The sequence below is a fragment of the Schistocerca piceifrons genome, chromosome 1, assembly GCF_021461385.2.
Source record: "Schistocerca piceifrons isolate TAMUIC-IGC-003096 chromosome 1, iqSchPice1.1, whole genome shotgun sequence".
Classification (NCBI taxonomy): domain Eukaryota; kingdom Metazoa; phylum Arthropoda; class Insecta; order Orthoptera; family Acrididae; genus Schistocerca; species Schistocerca piceifrons.
Window position 1 is genome coordinate 512,312,892 of NC_060138.1, and position 16,958 is coordinate 512,329,849.

Consider the following 16,958-nt stretch of genomic DNA (forward strand, 5'->3'; position numbering starts at 1 on the left):
GGTGCGGTCCCCTACGGCACTGCGTAGGATCCTACGGTCTTGGCGTGCATCCGTGCGTTGCTGCGGTCTGGTCCCAGGTCGACGGGCACGTGCACCTTCCGCCGACCACTGGCATCAACATCGATGTACTGTGGAGACCTCACGCCCCACGTGTTGAGCAATTCGGTGGTACGTCCACCCGGCCTCCCGCATGCCCACTATACGCCCTCTCTCAAAGTCCGTCAACTGCACATACGGTTCACGTCCACGCTGTCGCGGCATGCTACCAGTGTTAAAGACTGCGATGGAGCTCCGTATGCCACGGCAAACTGGCTGACACTGACGGCGGCGGTGCACAAATGCTGCGCAGCTAGCGCCATTCGACGGCCAACACCGCGGTTCCTGGTGTGTCCGCTGTGCCGTGCGTGTGATCATTGCTTGTACAGCCCTCTCGCAGTGTCCGGAGCAAGTATGGTGGGTCTGACACACCGGTGTCAATGTGTTCTTTTTTCCATTTCCAGGAGTGTATTTACCACAACATGTTTTAGGACTGTATTATCCCATTATCAAATGCTATAGAATAAGGATACAAATCAATGCATTGCAGTACTATGTGTCCTGACAACTATGTATATATTTATATCATTCTTTAGTATAACATACTGTAAAGCTGCTGTGGCATTGGGTGTTACTGAAAGTGAAAAGCCAGCAGTAAACATGCCTTGTCAACATGAAAACTATTCCTTGAATATCTCATATTGGCACATCATGCTCTCACATGAGTCAGTTATAAACTAAAGGCAACTGCTTTTACATACCTAAGATAGTAGCCTACTGTCCTATGACACATGTATCAAAGCCCCCAACAACTCTACTGTCTATTGTAAAATCTTTGAACATTATACCGGTATTTCAAGTTCAGCAAATTCTAAAAACCATTACTACACTTATGTTACAATGTGTACTCTTATGTTACAATGTGTGCAACCATATAGAATGAAGAACAGAATGTATTAAACATAATGCTGCTAATTAGAATATGTTCCTGGTTGCTTGGAAATTTGTGGTAAGGTCTTGTGGGACCAAACTACTGAGGTCATCGGTCCCTAAGCTTATGCACTACTTAATCTAACTTAAAATAACTTACGCTATGTACAACACACACGCACACCCATGCCTAGGAGAGGACTCGAACCTCCGACAGGGGGGAGCCACCCGGACTGTGACAAGATGCCTCAGACTTTGCAGCTCTGGTTGCTTCTCAAATGGGATATCACTAAGGTGAGCCCAGAAATGCCCTTTGGACACTTAAGTTTTCTTATTAATATGCTAATGCATTTCTCTTTTAAAGAGCGAAAAATGTTAGCTTTCTCTAAATTTGACAGCAATCACCCTTTATCTATAAGATGAAATGGCCTGGAGCTCTCTGTGATGTTATCCAGTGGATGCTTGTCATCACCAATGAGCCATTCTCTTTATTATTAAACTGTGAAAACCTTACTTTAAAATTTCTTCCAGTTTGCCCTGTGTACTTATTTCACTATCACCACACTTTATTTCATAAACTCCCTCTTTCCCCGTCCACTTTCTCCCTATGCCAGTCTTATGCTTCAGCCTCTGCTCCAGTCCTGAATGCAGTTTTAATGCCTTTGTTGTTGAGAAGCAACCACCAACTTATTCTAATTAGTGGTATTAGGTTTGATATGTTTTATTGGTCATTATATATGGCTGCACACGTATCAGTGTAGATGCAGTGTTGGTTTTTATAATTTGCTGGATTTGACATATAATCTCCAAAGATTTTACAGTAGATAGTAGCATCACTGGGGGCTGTGATATATGTCTTATGGGATAGTGCCCTCTTTGGTAAGTAAAGGCAGCTGCCTTTAGTTTATTAATGACCATTGTGAGAGCATGATGTGCTAACACCAGATGTTTAAAGAAGAGTGTTTATGTTCAATTGTACATTTTTGGTACTGACTATTTACTTCAGATAGTGCTAAATGGCATATTAGCTTTAGGCTGTGATGTACTATGGGATGGTTTAAATATATACGTAGTTGTCAGTTTCTGTAGTATTGTGATGTACTGATTTGTTTCTTTGTTTTATAGCACTTGATAATAATGTAACACAGACACAGAACATATCAGAATATATCAGATGTTTGACAACTGATGCATAACATTCAAATTAATAATGCAGGAGTTTTGTTGATGAAATTGTCAAACTTGTACTCAAAACTGGCATATTACACATATTATATACATATATATTGTTATAATAAGTGTTATAACACCAAAGGGTTTAATTTTACACATAGACTTAAATAGAATGGCACATGTCTGAACACAAGTTTGGGCAGTGCTCAAGACTTATAGTGCTCATTTTTACGAACATTTTCAAGTCAGTGCGATCTTGCCATGTAGCACTAAATCTTTAGATTTACAAGTGAAATCAATGGAACTCCTGTTTCATTTCAAATTGAATCAGGCTCATCTTCCACACTTTCCAATTTGCAAATGTATTGGCAGTAGGCTCATCTCAGTTATGGCCAATTAACAGTACATAAACTAGTTTTAGTAATGGCAGAATTACAATATGCGACCAGTTCTCTGCTAATATGCAGTGTAAAGATACTGTGATCTCAGTATGGAATGTTGTTGTCAAGGTGCAGGAAGCTAATTCTGCGGGGTTTGCAGGAGAGCTTCTGTAAAGTTTGGAAGGTGAGAGATGAGGTACTGGCAAAAGTAAAGCTTTGAGGATGGGGTGTGAGTCGTGCTTGGATAGGTCAGATGGTAGAGCACTTGGCCACAAAAGGCAAAGGTCCCGAGTTCAAGTCTGCCAGGAAGTTTCAGCTAATGATATTACTAGGTCTGGATCTGTTTCTGTTCTCTTAAGCTGGGCGTTGAGGCACACTACCATGCTAGTCAAGTGGGGCTATGGTGGCACACATTGGTGTTATGGAATTATTAAGCAAGTACAAGGGGATTTTTGATGGCTAAACTGCAGGTGTCAGAAATTTTAAACACATATCAAGCTGTGTTTAACAATTCAAGCTGTCCCGCGAGTTTTTTACAGAGGAATAGAAAAACTAGTAGAAGCCGACCTCGGGGAAGATCAGTTTGGATTCCGTAGAAATATTGGAACACACGAGGCAATACTGACCCTACGAATTATCTTAGAAGCTAGATTAAGGAAAGGCAAACCTACGTTTCTAGCATTTGTAGACTTAGAGAAAGCTTTTGACGATGTTAATTGGAATACTCCCTTTCAAATTCTGAAGGTGGCAGGGGTAAAATACAGGGAACGAAAGGCTATTTACAGTTTGTACAGAAACCAGATGTCAGTTATAAGAGTCGAGGGGCATGAAAGGGAAGCAGTGGTTGGGAAGGGAGTGAGACGGGGTTGTAGCCTCTCCCCGATGTTATTCAATCTGTATATTGAGAAAGCAGTGAAGGAAACGAAAGAAAAATTCGGAGTAGGTATTAAAATCCATGGAGAGGAAAAAAAAACTTTGAGGTTCGCCGAGACATTGTAATTCTGTCAGAGACAGCAAAGGACTTAGAAGAGCAGTTGAACGGAATGGATAGTGTCTTGAAAGGAGGACATAAACAAAAGCAAAACGAGGATAATGGAATGTAGTCGAATTAAGTCGGGTGATGCTGAGGGAACTAGATTAGGAAATAAGACACTTAAAGTAGTAAAGGAGTTTTGCTATTTGGGGGGCAAAATAACTGATGATGGTCGAAGTAGAGAGGATATAAAATGTAGACTGCAATGGCAAGGAAAGCGTTTCTGAAGAAGAGAAATTTGTTAACATCGAGTATAGATTTAAGTGTCAGGAAGTCGTTTCTGAAAGTATTTGTATGGAGTGTAGCCATGTATGGAAGTGAAACATGGACGATAACTAGTTTGGACAAGAAGAGAATAGAAGCTTTCGAAATGTGGTGCTACAGAAGAATGGTGAAGATTAGATGGGAAGATCATATAACTAATGAGGAGGTATTGAATAGGATTGGGGAGAAGAGAAGTTTGTGGCACAACTTGACTAGAAGAAGGGATCAGCTGGTAGGACATGTTCTGAGGCATAAGGGATAACCAATTCAGTATTGGAGGGCAGCGTGGAGGGTAAAAACCGTAGAGGGAGACCAAGAGATGAATACATTAAACCGATTCAGAAGGCTGTAGGTTGCAGTAGGTATGGGGAGACGAAGAAGCTTGCACCGGATAGAGGAGCATGGAGAGCTGCATCAAACCAGTCTCAGGACTGAAGACCACTACCACAACATATGAAGCTGAAGTCTACAGCGATACTTAAGTTTTGCAATGGCCATAACTTACTTTTTACTTTGAGAGATAAATTTAATTTGAAATTGAAACAATTACAAGAAGAAGGAGCCATCGACCCAGTCACGAATAGCCAATAGGTTACACTGATAGTGCTCGTTAAGAAAACAGATGGATCTCTTTGAATCTGTGGCGACTTAAGAGCCACAATTAACATACAAACGAATGTGGAGATGTATCCGTTTTCCAAAGTGGAGGATATTATGGCTAAGTTAGCTGGAAGTAAAATTTTTGCTAAAATCTACCTAAAGAAGGCATTACTTTAATTTCCCTAGGGTGGATAGTCACAAAATGTTTTGGTGATTAATACTCCTTTTGCAATTCACCGGCGTATGACGAGTGAGCACGTCCCCCTGATCGTCGTGGGGTTGACCCTCACTAATACCGATTCGCGAGTGATATGAAACAGGAAGTGACAAGTGCCGAATTACGTGTTTCGCATCAACCGCGTCGGCCAGCAACAGCCATGGATTGCAGTGAGGATTGTTGTGAATGTTAACCATCAGCATGGCGTGTGACGAAGTACTGAAAATCAACAACCAATAAAAAGATGGATTAGACGTGTAAGGCGAAGGTAGCAACTGCCTCAGCATTTGTGTGTTAGTAGGAAATATATATATCAGTTTGTAGATCGCAACTTTCGTGGTCCTTAATAATAGACAAACTTTCTATCATTTCCACTATTCAATCTCAGAACATCCGCACTCGGTTGAAATACCCCCGAAACCAGCAGAAAAACCGATAGCCTTTTTTCCATTAAGCACACGGTCATATAATCATAATAATTAACTGTTTGGCGGCTTCGATAAATTACACAAAATCCAGTAAAGGAATTTAAACGGGGATGTTCCATCTTGGCTCCCGTGAAAAGGACAGTTGCAATCTTCGGATCCGAACAATGGTTTATTAAGCACCGTTTTTGGTTTCAGTGGAATGACATTTGCAATTATCGGACAATTTTAATGCAGGAGTAATCCGATATTGTCGTTACCGTGATTAAAATTAGAGTATTTCAACTAGAAACAGTGTAATATAACATTTATGGTGAAATTAGAAATCGAGGGACCGAAGCACATTATTCAGACAATACAGTGCAAAAGTGATTGAGAAACAGTAAACAATTTGTTTTTACAAGTTTAAATGACAAGAGCAGTGTTAATGAACAATATATTGAAGTATGGACACGAGCACCTGCGTGAATTGCTGTAAAATTCACATTCTAAGAAAAGGCGCGTTTGTGCATAATCGCGAGTGAACCAGATAAAATTCCGTTACGAAAATATCAGGAGAATGTTTTCAAGTGACTTTGTGTCCGAAATTATCTTTTGAACCGTGTAAATCGCTCAATTTGATGTGGACCCATAAACTGTTACTGCATTTGCGAATGTTGACTGTGGCGTAATTGTTGAATGACGTCACCCAGACTGCGAGCGGGTAGCCAAAGAATCTCAAGTAATGAAGAAGTTCCACACGCCGCGACAGTAAGGACTTGGATAGCGGAGATGTACCACACTGCAAGGTGACTACAGCAGATCCAAGTGGTTGAAGTAGACACAACGACGACGCGGAGTTCGACATCTAGTGGCGAACCCCCGAAGTATACGACGTCTGTGCCACCTACCCGCCGATCAACGAAATACGTGACGGCAGCTCCATCCTGTCGCCAACAACCGAACTACGAGACTGCGTCAGCGCGATTCACCGCGGTCGTAAACAGTGCGTATGGCACCACACCAGCTACAACGACGCTTCTCCTGACAGCTGCCGCGCCGGTGGAGCCAACGCCAACACGACTAGTAGCGCGACTTCAAACGTCAAAACATCGCGACTTCGACGAGCGTCGAGGGGTGAGTGAGGACGAGTTGCTGGCGCGAGACTAATTAATATTGCACTATCTTCAGAGCGCGGAAGGAACTTCAAATTTAATTTGTCGATTGCTGAAAATATAAGAATAGTGTTTTTTAACATTTTTTTGCGAATTTTCTCTGAAGCATGGTATGCTAATATGCATGTGTTTTCATGCTGTACAGCACAGAATAATTTATGGTGTTCAACGGAGAGGTCTATTTTGCCAGTCTGGGTTAACCGAATACAGTGAAGGATTATTTCGTTATTAGCTAATTAGTGAGTGTTTGGGTTACTAGGAGGTCATTTTTATTTTATTTTATTTTTTTCTTATCTGTGCATAGTGAATAGTTGAGAATGGCTCCTGAATTGAAAGAGAAGGTTGTGGAGGAGGTAGTTAGAAAAATGGAGATAGGGCAGGAGGACAAGTATGAGTCAGGAATTGGTAGTAGTGGAATGTCAATGGACAGCCCATTGGGTCATTCAACCGGTTACCCTGAGACACCGGTAAAACCAATTAGAAAGGAACTGAGTCTTGAGGATGGAGAATCGCAGTCAGTAATACTTAAGGTGCTCCAAGGAATCGACAAGCATATGGGAGAGATGCTCCAAGAAATCAACAAGCGAATAGAAGGGATGTCCAAAGGAAGTGAAGAAACCAACAAATGTATAGAAGAAATGTCCAAAGGAAATGAAGAAATCAAGAAAGAGAACAAAGAAATCAATAAAAGAATAGCAGAGAGGTTCCAAGAAAGCCAAGAAAGCTTAAGGAAAGGACTGCAGGAATTCCAGGAACAAATGAGAATAACTCTTCAGGAGAGAGATGTCAAGCTTCAGGTGAAGGTAGATCGACTCCGAGAAGAGATGAACGATATGAGAGTAGAGATAATTGGAAAAGCTGAGGGACATGTGAAGGACGTGAAAACTGAATTGGAAGAGAGAATACAAAAATTTGAAACACACCAACACCAACAGATTAAAGATGTGGTACAAATTCAACAGCAGTGCCAAGTGAATACTGGTAAATTGGGAAACAGGCAAGTGAAATTGGAGGAGGCTGTGGAACATATAGTCACAAATGAGATCAAACAGCTACAGGAGGGAGTCCAACAGCTTGAAACTAAAACTGAAGAGATTGATAGGAAGATAAATAGTGCCACCTTAACAGTAGGGGAGGGAAACTTCGTTACACTAGTAAATACTGATAATAGGTATACCCAGGCCCACATGGGGCAAAAATATAAACCCAAAGGGGCATTGCATCCAATGATATTTACTAAGTGGTTACGAGGAGTTTTCCCAGCGCACTTACGAGATGCAGATAAAATTCAGTTCGCAATAGACAGAATGGAAGGTGAAGCTTTGACCTGGGGAGTTAGGAAGAAAGAAGAAGTTACCAGCTACAGTCAATTTGAGGAAGAGTTTTTAAAGAAATACTGGTCCAAAAGTCACCAGTGTGCAACACTTGAAGATTTACTGCATCGCAAGTCCCTTAATATTTGGAGAGGTACCTTGAGAGAATTTGCCGAGCATCTATGGGAGTTGAATGAAACATTGGAGCAGCCAGTGAATGACGACATAATGATATCAGCAATTAAAAGGAGATTAAGTCGTAGGATGCAAGAAAACTTATCTGGAAGCCTGATTAAAGGTTAAGATACTTTAATGGAAGTATTGGAGCAATTAGAGACTATTTGTGCACAGGAAAACAACCAGATGCATGATCAGAACCAAGGTGGAAATAATTACCATCAAAGTCAGTTTAATGGCCCACCAAATTATAGAGGTAGAGGTGGGGGTAATTGACATAGGAACCATGCCAATGGTCGACAGTTTCACCACAATCGTGGGAGAGATGATGATGATAATGACAGGAATTATGAGAGGGAAGAAGGTAGACGAAGGGATCATGAGGTACGAATTGAGGAAAGTTAGGTGTAGGGAGCCAGCAACTCTTTTGCTGGTATACCAAGTGGCGACTGGTACACTCCCAGCTGGGTGAGACTTTATTTCTTATTTCAAGTTTCACTCCTCTACCATCTTTCTCTATCCTTAGGTTAAGAAAGTTAGTGTATAGTAGTTTGAATAGGTAGTGGTCGTCCAAATAATTCAGTCAGGAACCATGTAGCAAATTTATAATTGACTTAAAATAAGGATAAATAGTTACTGTTGATGTAGAATGTGAGAGGTCAAAGAATCAATAAGTTAAAAATCAGTTTAGTGGCAGTACATTACAAAATAAATAGTGCCAGAAGTAATAAAGGGAGAACCAGATCAGAAATTTAATGTTTGTAAAATGTGGTGGGAAGCTAATTGGTCAAACAAGAGTTTGTGTAATCTTATAAGTTGTTTTGTGAGGCATGAAAAGATCAAACTGTTGTAAGAAAGCTGAAGTAATGTATCAGCTTGTAATTAGGATGGCATATAAGGAAACAAATGCATGACGAGATAGTTGTTTGAATAAATGATTTGAAATATGATGAATGTGAACGGAGAGGCCAAGGAGCCTGGAGTAGTAAATTTATGTAGTTATTGCAGCGAACATGGAGGATTGATGTAAGTTGAAGATATATATTTATATGCAGTTGAAGTTGCTGTTAAGTTGAGGGAGTCATGTGTAATGAAATGTATTGAGTATGAGATGTTTGATGTATTGAAGTATGTCATTTAGCACATGAGCAACATCTTTTTGCAAGTTATTTGTAGGTATACATGTTAATCTGGAGTATGCTGATAAAACAGAGAGGGTAAGTCATGAGTCATGAATAATTCATGTATCCAATTAGCTATCAGAGTCAGTTATGGTTATACTTAGGTCAGGCTTTAGAAGCAGGATTCTGGCACTGCGTAATAAATAATAAATATCCGTATAGTGGATTTGAATTAATGTGAATATAACAGGGAATACTGTACCTCTCATCTAAGCTTTAGTGATAACAACTCACATATGGCAGTAAATGAAATGATCAGTAATTTAAAATTTTTCATTGGATGACCACATTAGTTATAGTCATGCAAATAGTTACATAAGACATACTTAGTGCAGTAATGGAGCATTTAATATTATTGAATTAATCTGTAGAGGTATGGGGGATTGTAAAATAATTGCATAAGTCAAGGTGTAAATGTTATATTTTGTTTTCATATTCAATTTTGCTTGTGTTAAAGGCTCAAATGAATAAGTTGTGAATTTCTTCCTTAATATTAATGTGTATTGGCCAAGTGAGTTATAAGTTAGAGTGATAGTAGTATGGACAGCACGAACCCCGCTGCAAGGACAGCATACCAAAGGGGTAGCTGGCATTCAAGTAATTTGTTTTTTGTGTTTGCTGTAGCAAGTAATAACAAATGTGTAGTTAATGGCTCGTACAAACCTTTGAAAGGGAAGATTTTTGGTAATTGAATGTAAGACAAAGTTTTATAAAAATATTTACCATCCTATGTTAATTAAGATATATTGATGTTGTATAATGTTTCTGTAGGGGCAGTTTGCTACCGGAGTCAATAGGGTATTATTTGTGATACGATGTAATTTTCAGTATTTGAACCAGAACTTATATTCCTCATTTTCATTTATATGCTATGTGATAATTTTTCCTATTATTCTTTTTCGTCTGTGGGTACAAAGAAGGTTTTTAGAGCGGGGATGTAAGGGATCCGTGATCCCACAAACATAGATGCTAGTATCTGACACTCAGGTCGATAGCAGACAGGAGTCGATTGTCGAGTGCTGCAGGAGGCAGTGAGACTAGTGTTGAGTGCGGAGTAGTATGGGAGAGTGACGAGTGAGAAGTAGTGCGGGAAAGACGGGCAAGAATGGTGGTCGAGTAAAATTCAGCGGAGTATGACGAGTGAGCATGTCCCCCTGATAGTCGTGGGGTTGACCCTCACTAATACCGATCCGCGAGTGATATGAAACAGAAAGTGACAAGCGCCGAATTACGTGTTTCGCGTCAACCGCGTCGGCCAGCAACAGCCGTGGATTGCAGTGAGGATTGTTGAGAATGTTAACCAGCAGCATTGCATGTGACGAAGTACTGAAAATCAGCAATCAGTAAAAAGATATAACTGTGATTAGACGTGTAAGGCGAAGGTAGCAACTGCCTCAGCATTTGTGTGTTAGTAGCAAATATATATATCAGTTTGTAGATCGCAACCTTCGTGGTCCTTAATAATAGACAAACTTTCTATCATTTCCACTATTCAATCTCAGAACATCCACACTCGGTTGAAATACCCCCGAAACCAGCAGAAAAACCGATAGCCTTTTTCCCATTAAGCACACGGTCATATAATCATAATAATTAACTGTTTGGCGGCTTCGATAAATTACACAAAATCCAGTAAAGGAATTAAACGGGGGTGTTTCAGGCTGTTACGCCATTTTTGTACCTGATGGTGGTGTAACAACCGAAAATCGGTTTGAGAAATAAATAATAAATATTGTGGAATATTACACCAGTGTTAAGTGAGTTTTCATTCATAACACTCCTTTTGCCGTATTTCGTCGTAAAAGGTTGCCATTTGGTGTCTCTAGCACTCCAGCTATTTTCCAATAATATGTCTCGTAGACAGTGAACTATCGCCGCTCGAGGCACCACAGATAATCTTGATGATATCATAGTCATAGGGAGAGACTCGAGTGACCCCTAATTAAATTTGGAATCATTGTCTCAAGATTTAGAACGACCTAATTTAAAGTGCAGCAAAGAAAAGTGTATTTTCTTTTTTAGGCAAACAGAGCACTTGGGATAAATATTCAACGTTGATGGCATAACACTCACACCTAAACGAACAGAAGCTGTTCCGAAGCTACTGCCTCCCACTAATGTGATGCAGGTAAGTCCATTCGGTGTCAGTTCTCTTACCGTATTTTTCAAATTGTAAGACGCACTTTAATTTTTACGCAATTTTTTATAAAAATAATATTTTTCCAGTGTTTACTATTGGATTGCAAAGCTGGACAAAAAAAATTCTTAGTTTACAAAACCGAACTGACTTTTAAAATCTCTGAAAATTGTCATCTGAACTTTCTCCTTTCCCTTCTTCGTTGTCTCCTTGCCCTGTCCATATACAGGGTGCGGCAGAACCGACAGCAGTTTTAAGCAGCAATAAAAAGTAAATCTGGATGTATAGAGAAAAAAATGTTTTTATTTTCTAAGTTAGTACTATATACCACTTTACAATCATTGAGTTTTGAAAATAATGACCTCAAGATGGCGGCCGTTAGCATCAATACATTGTTGTAGACGATCCCTGAAGCTTTGAGCAGCTCTTGCACACACATTGCGGGGTATGGCATTCACTTCGTCAATAATCTGCTCTTTTTAACTCTGGTAGGGTGTGAGGGCGGATTTTGGAAACCTTTTCCTTCAGATATCCCCAAAGGAAGTAGTCACAAGTGCTGAAATCTGGTGACCACGCAGGCCACCCGACATCACCCGTCAAAGAGACGAGCTGTCCCGGGAACATTTCTCTCAAAACATCAAGTGAAATTCGAGCTGTGTGAGCAGTAGCTCCATCCTGTTGGAGCCACAAGTCCCCCAGTCCGTGTTCTCCAACAATCTCGTCCATTCTGGGTTGCAGAAAGTTTTGCAACATTGAAACATAACGTGTGGAATCCACTGTCACTCCTTCCTCCTCAAAAAAGTGAGGGCCTACCACGTCAAATTGTAACATCGCACGACACACTGTCACTTTAGGAGAATGTTGCGGTCTTTCATGAATAATTCGGGGATTATTTTCAGCTCAGTAGCGACAGCTTTGCTTATTCATGCGCCCACTAAGATGAAAATGTGCTTCGTCACTGCTGAAGAAAGCTGCATTCGGAGGGATCTGAGCAAGCATTTGCTCACACAGATTTTGACGGTTGGCGTAATCTGCTGGGCGTAATTCTTGAGCAATCATTATTTGAAAGGATGGAACTCCAAATCGCATTGCAGAATCCTTCTCAAACTGCGGTCTGAAATCCCCAATGAACAGCATGTCGTCGAGCAGAACGTTGCGGCGATTGTTGAACTGCTGTTCTCACCCGCTGCACATTTTCTGGCGTTCTGATGAATCTGCGTCTGCCATGTGTAACTATTCTTAGTGTGCTACCAGTTTCCTCCAACTGCCGAACCCGGGACGGAATCGTGTTTGCATCAGGAACAGCACTGTTGCGCAGAATGATGAACTGTCGCCGAAAAGCTCGTTGTGTAGCCATCACAGATGCGTTGTTTTCATAATAAGCGCGAAAGGAAAAACTACGATGTGCACCGGTCCAGACCATGTTGGCTACAGAAATGGGGTCAACGACTGAACAAGGGCAGACCACGTGCAACTTCCTATCCCCACCACAGCCCCAGCGGTGATCGAAAGAAACTGCTTAGTCGGTTCTGCCGCATCCTGTAATAAGGGGCTCTTTACTGCCATCGAGAGCGTTGCTTATGCCGCACTTCATGAAAGGCTTAACAATAATGTCTTCTCTCAATCTAGGCGACAACTGTTTTATCCATTGACACACTTGTTTGATTGTAGGTCGTTTTAAAGCTCCCTTCGGCGCGAATTCATGTTGGGTTTCATACGCCATCAATTTGTTCCATTCCTCTCTCATTTCAACTTTAAATGATTTATTTATCAAGACATCAAGATGTTGCAATTGTAAGGCAAGTCCTCCCGGAGTAACAGCAAGCTCTGTTAACTCCCTGTCTCAATTTCTCTTTCACAGAGTTTTTCAAATGACTACCGAACTGATCTAGCACAAGAAGAGAATTCCTCTTCAACAAAGCACTTTTCCTTCTCTCTCACACTGTGCTAATCAATACGAGCCTCGTCCATCCAACCCTTGCCATGTACGTGAAAAACAGCTGGCGGTATTTCGGAAGGTTTTGGCACAGTTTTACGCTTGAAAACGATAATTGTGTTAAGATACATGAAAGGACAACAGTGTAGTGCATTTTTTCGTGTCCTTTTGTTTTTATAATTACAGACTTAACATCTTTCACGGTAAAAGTTCTTTTAATCAGCACAACAATCATCAGAGGTGTTTCGTCCGTATTCGCTATTTGGCTTAGTTTCAAACTGCGTTTTCTTTCGATGATGAATAATAAAGCGATGGAAAGATAATACTTTCTCTTCATACACTTGCAGAGTTTTCCGAGATATTTTGGTTCTGGTTCGCATGCTAAGTCCATGACACTTCATAAACCTGTAGCACTAACCAACTCCACCCTGAACGTCGGTTAAGTTCCACTGTAGCGCTAGCTTAAGAGCGTGTATTTTGAACCATTTTTGTGTTAATTCCAATGCCATTTTGACGGTGTCCTTTAGTCCACTTCAATATGGCATCTTCTAGTTACGGCCATTTTGCATTCAGTCTTTTATTTGCACATTTAGTCTTCCTCTTTTTTTCAGTTGTTCTTTAGTAGCCCGCTAATCGCAAATGATTTTTTTTTTTGGGTGAGGGCCGGAATGCCGTTCAGCTGCACTGTTTTTCCATGTTTTTCTGCATACGAAATTGCTTTCAATCTATAGCCAGCATCATAAGAATACCTTTTATTTCTTCCATTACGAAACTACAACCAACAAAAATACTTACCTGTTACTGATAACACAATTGAACGAATTTTGTACTGTTACCGATAACACAAATCACAACTGAATTAATTCAAGTTCACTGGCACCGCAGCCTTCAATGACACCTCATAAGCTAGAGTGTTTTGTGTGCGAGATGGGCCGGCCGCTGTGGTCGAGCAGTTCTAGGCGCTTCAGTCCGGAACCGCGCTGCTGCTACGGTCGCAGGTTCGAATCCTGCCTCGGGCAATGATGTGTGTGATGTCCTTAGGTTAGTTAGGTTTAAGTAGTTCTAAGTCTAGGGAACTGACGACCTCAGATGTTAAGTCCCATATTGCTAAGTCTAGGAAACTGACGACCTCAGATGTTAAGTGGTGGTGGTGGTTAGTGTTTAACGTCCCGTCGACAACGAGGTCATTAGAGACGGAGCGCAAGCTCGGGCTAGGGAAGGATTGGGAAGGAAATCGACCGTGCCCTTTCTAAAGAACCATCTCGGCATTCGCCTGAAACGAATTAGGGAAATCACGGAAAACCTAAATCAGGATGGCCGGAGACGGGATTGAACCGTCGTCCTCCCGAATGCGAGTCCAGTGTGCTAACCACTGCGCCACCTCGCTCGGTCAGATGTTAAGTCCCATATTGCTTAGAGTCATGTGAACCTTTTTTTTGTGTGCGTGATGGCGTGGCGGGAGGGAGCTTGTGAATCCCCGAAACTCATGTTTGTAGCATCGGTGCACTGCTGCTGCCAGTTGAATCCAATATTGCCAGGAAGAGATAGGTTTCCCGCGGCATCGGATATATGGCCATTTTTAAGACTGGCTGGAATTTTAAATCGAACACTGGACATTTTTCTATTAATTTCGAGTACAAGAGTGACCTGAATTTTGGACGCAATTTTTCGAAGAAAGAAGTGAGTCTTATAGTCTGTAAAATACGGTGCAGGAAATTTATTCTGCATGCTGCGGCCATTTCAGAACCTTTCCTTCCATGTTATGAAAAAGTGGTCTTCCAGATGTCAGCAAACATTTCACTAAATACACTTGTTTAATAAACTACGATCCAAACAAGACGTTTATCGTGACTGCTGATGCTTCAGATTATGGACTGAGAGCCATCATTTCACAGAAAATGCAATCAACGGGTTTTGCTTCCAACAACTTTACTTCTGCGCAGAGACACTATCGCCAAATCGATAAGGAAGCGTCAGCCATAGCTTTCGTCTCAAAAAGTTTCAACTGTGTTTATGGGCATAGATTCTTTTCTGTAATGGACCAAAAGCCTTTGCTCTCCACTTCAGTGCTTGCAATAGCATTACACAGAGAATGGCGCCGCGTCTTCAACGATGTGCTGTATTTCTCTCACCGGTTTGCGCCCACGTGTTATTGACGACAATGATAAGGGGGAGCCCTTGGCCTAGCGACCGTTTGTATAGCTATAGGGAGGACGGGCATACTGTAGCTACCCATTTCACACTTCCTCCATCCCAGACAAATTGAGCAAGTCGGTTGGTTCATTTGCATCAGGTGTGGTTTAGTGTGGGCCTTAGGCGGCTTACAAAACACCGCTTGTCATGGGCAGTTCCTGAGAACTGCCCGAAAAACCGAGATTTTTTGAGTACCGTATCAAAAGTTACAAAAGTAGGGGATGGACAATCCTACAATGTCTATTGATGGGAAATCATAGAATTTTTTACCATTCGTTCTTACAATGATGTTCTCGGGGAACTTCAAAGTTTTTTTTTTGTTATAATTATCCGTTACCGAGACCCAGAGGTCAAAGTTACCGCTCTGATGCAGAAAACCGCACAAATAGGTTTTAAGCCTTTTCTGCTCCGTGCGGCGCAATTAAGTAAATAACTAACCATAGAAAACGTCTCGAATTACAATTATACATTATTTAGACATTTACCTAGAAGCACAATTTTCCCGTTTTCGAAAACCTTTATCTGTTATTAAGATGCATCCGAAAAAAATGATTTTTGTGTACCAAAGTTACCACCTGTGAGACTGTAATTTCTGATCGGGGCAAATCGCAGAAACTTTTTAAATCTGTTCTTAAGATGATACTTTGGGAAGCTTGAAACATTTTTCGGTATCACTATTCTTTGCCGAGATCCAAAGGTTCAAAGTTACCGTACGTAATGCACGTAGAATGTGCACGAAATATCCGGTCTGAGGCGTAAATGTAGTTTTAACTGACATAGTGAACATGTGCCACGGGTTCTGAAATCATCATAAGGTTTTTGAGGTCATCTTCTATGTTTTCAATACCATTTTTTCACCAATAAAACTATATGACGCGCTTTCTCTGTTTAATGGCCACTTGACGACAATGTATGCTGTCACGAACTGGAAATTATTCGACAGTGCTACCTGGCGGCGTAAGCACCTTACAAAAATTTAATTTGTCATACGGAATTCTTTGCACTTGCAAATCTATCACCGCGTTTTTGGTATACTGTAGGTTAATCGTAAAAAAATGTTGTGTATTTTTATGTAAAGTCTCTGTGAGTCTTCCTGCCGCTTGTGACTTGAGTGTTGGCTGCGCTGCGGCCGTGCCCTAGTTTAGTACATATAATAAAGTATAAGTAGTGAAATTATCAGCGTGTTGTTAACGAGTCATATGTAAGTGTCACCAAGAGCTCTACAGCGGTCTATGAGTGTCTACTTCTTTTATGGCACCCAGCAAGTCAGCGCCCCTCGAATAGATTTAGAATATGCGACGAGTAAAGTACTTTGGTTAAGACTTTGTGACCAAGAGGCCATTAGTGGGTTTGTGTGTTTTACGTTGATACTCTTCATAAGAGTTAGAGATATATTTACTGTACTTGTAATAAGTGTGGTGACTTTGATTCGCTTCTATCACTCTGTAATGGTATAACCATCGTGATAAACCGAGACAATAACTTTAGCATGCAAATAGCACATTCTGACGGCAGCCACAGCACAGAACTTATTTGGTTTTTCTGCTAGGTTTCGAGAAATGATTTTGTTCTGGAAATTGTTGAAAGGATGTCGCATTGAAGTCTCCACTAAATTTCAAGATTATGCAAATCTTGGAGATTTTGTGCTCTTTTTGGGCTACTTTTTCTTCAGCTACAGCAAAAGTGTTGCAAAATATTTTATCTTGGGAGCGCTATTTTGCCTCTTATTAATTTAGTTGGTATAAAACGCTTAATTTCCATCATCACTATTTCTTTGTATTTGAGTCACGCAGTTTTCACAAAAGGAAA

At 40.8% G+C, this 16,958-nt stretch overlaps 1 protein-coding gene across 1 annotated transcript in view; it reads right to left on the reverse strand.

Annotated features, from left to right (window-relative positions):
- LOC124789099 (myrosinase 1-like) overlaps nucleotides 1-16,958 on the reverse strand; it is a 190,114-nt gene that overhangs the window by 35,679 nt on the left and 137,477 nt on the right. The gene's annotated exons all lie outside the window — the stretch shown is intronic.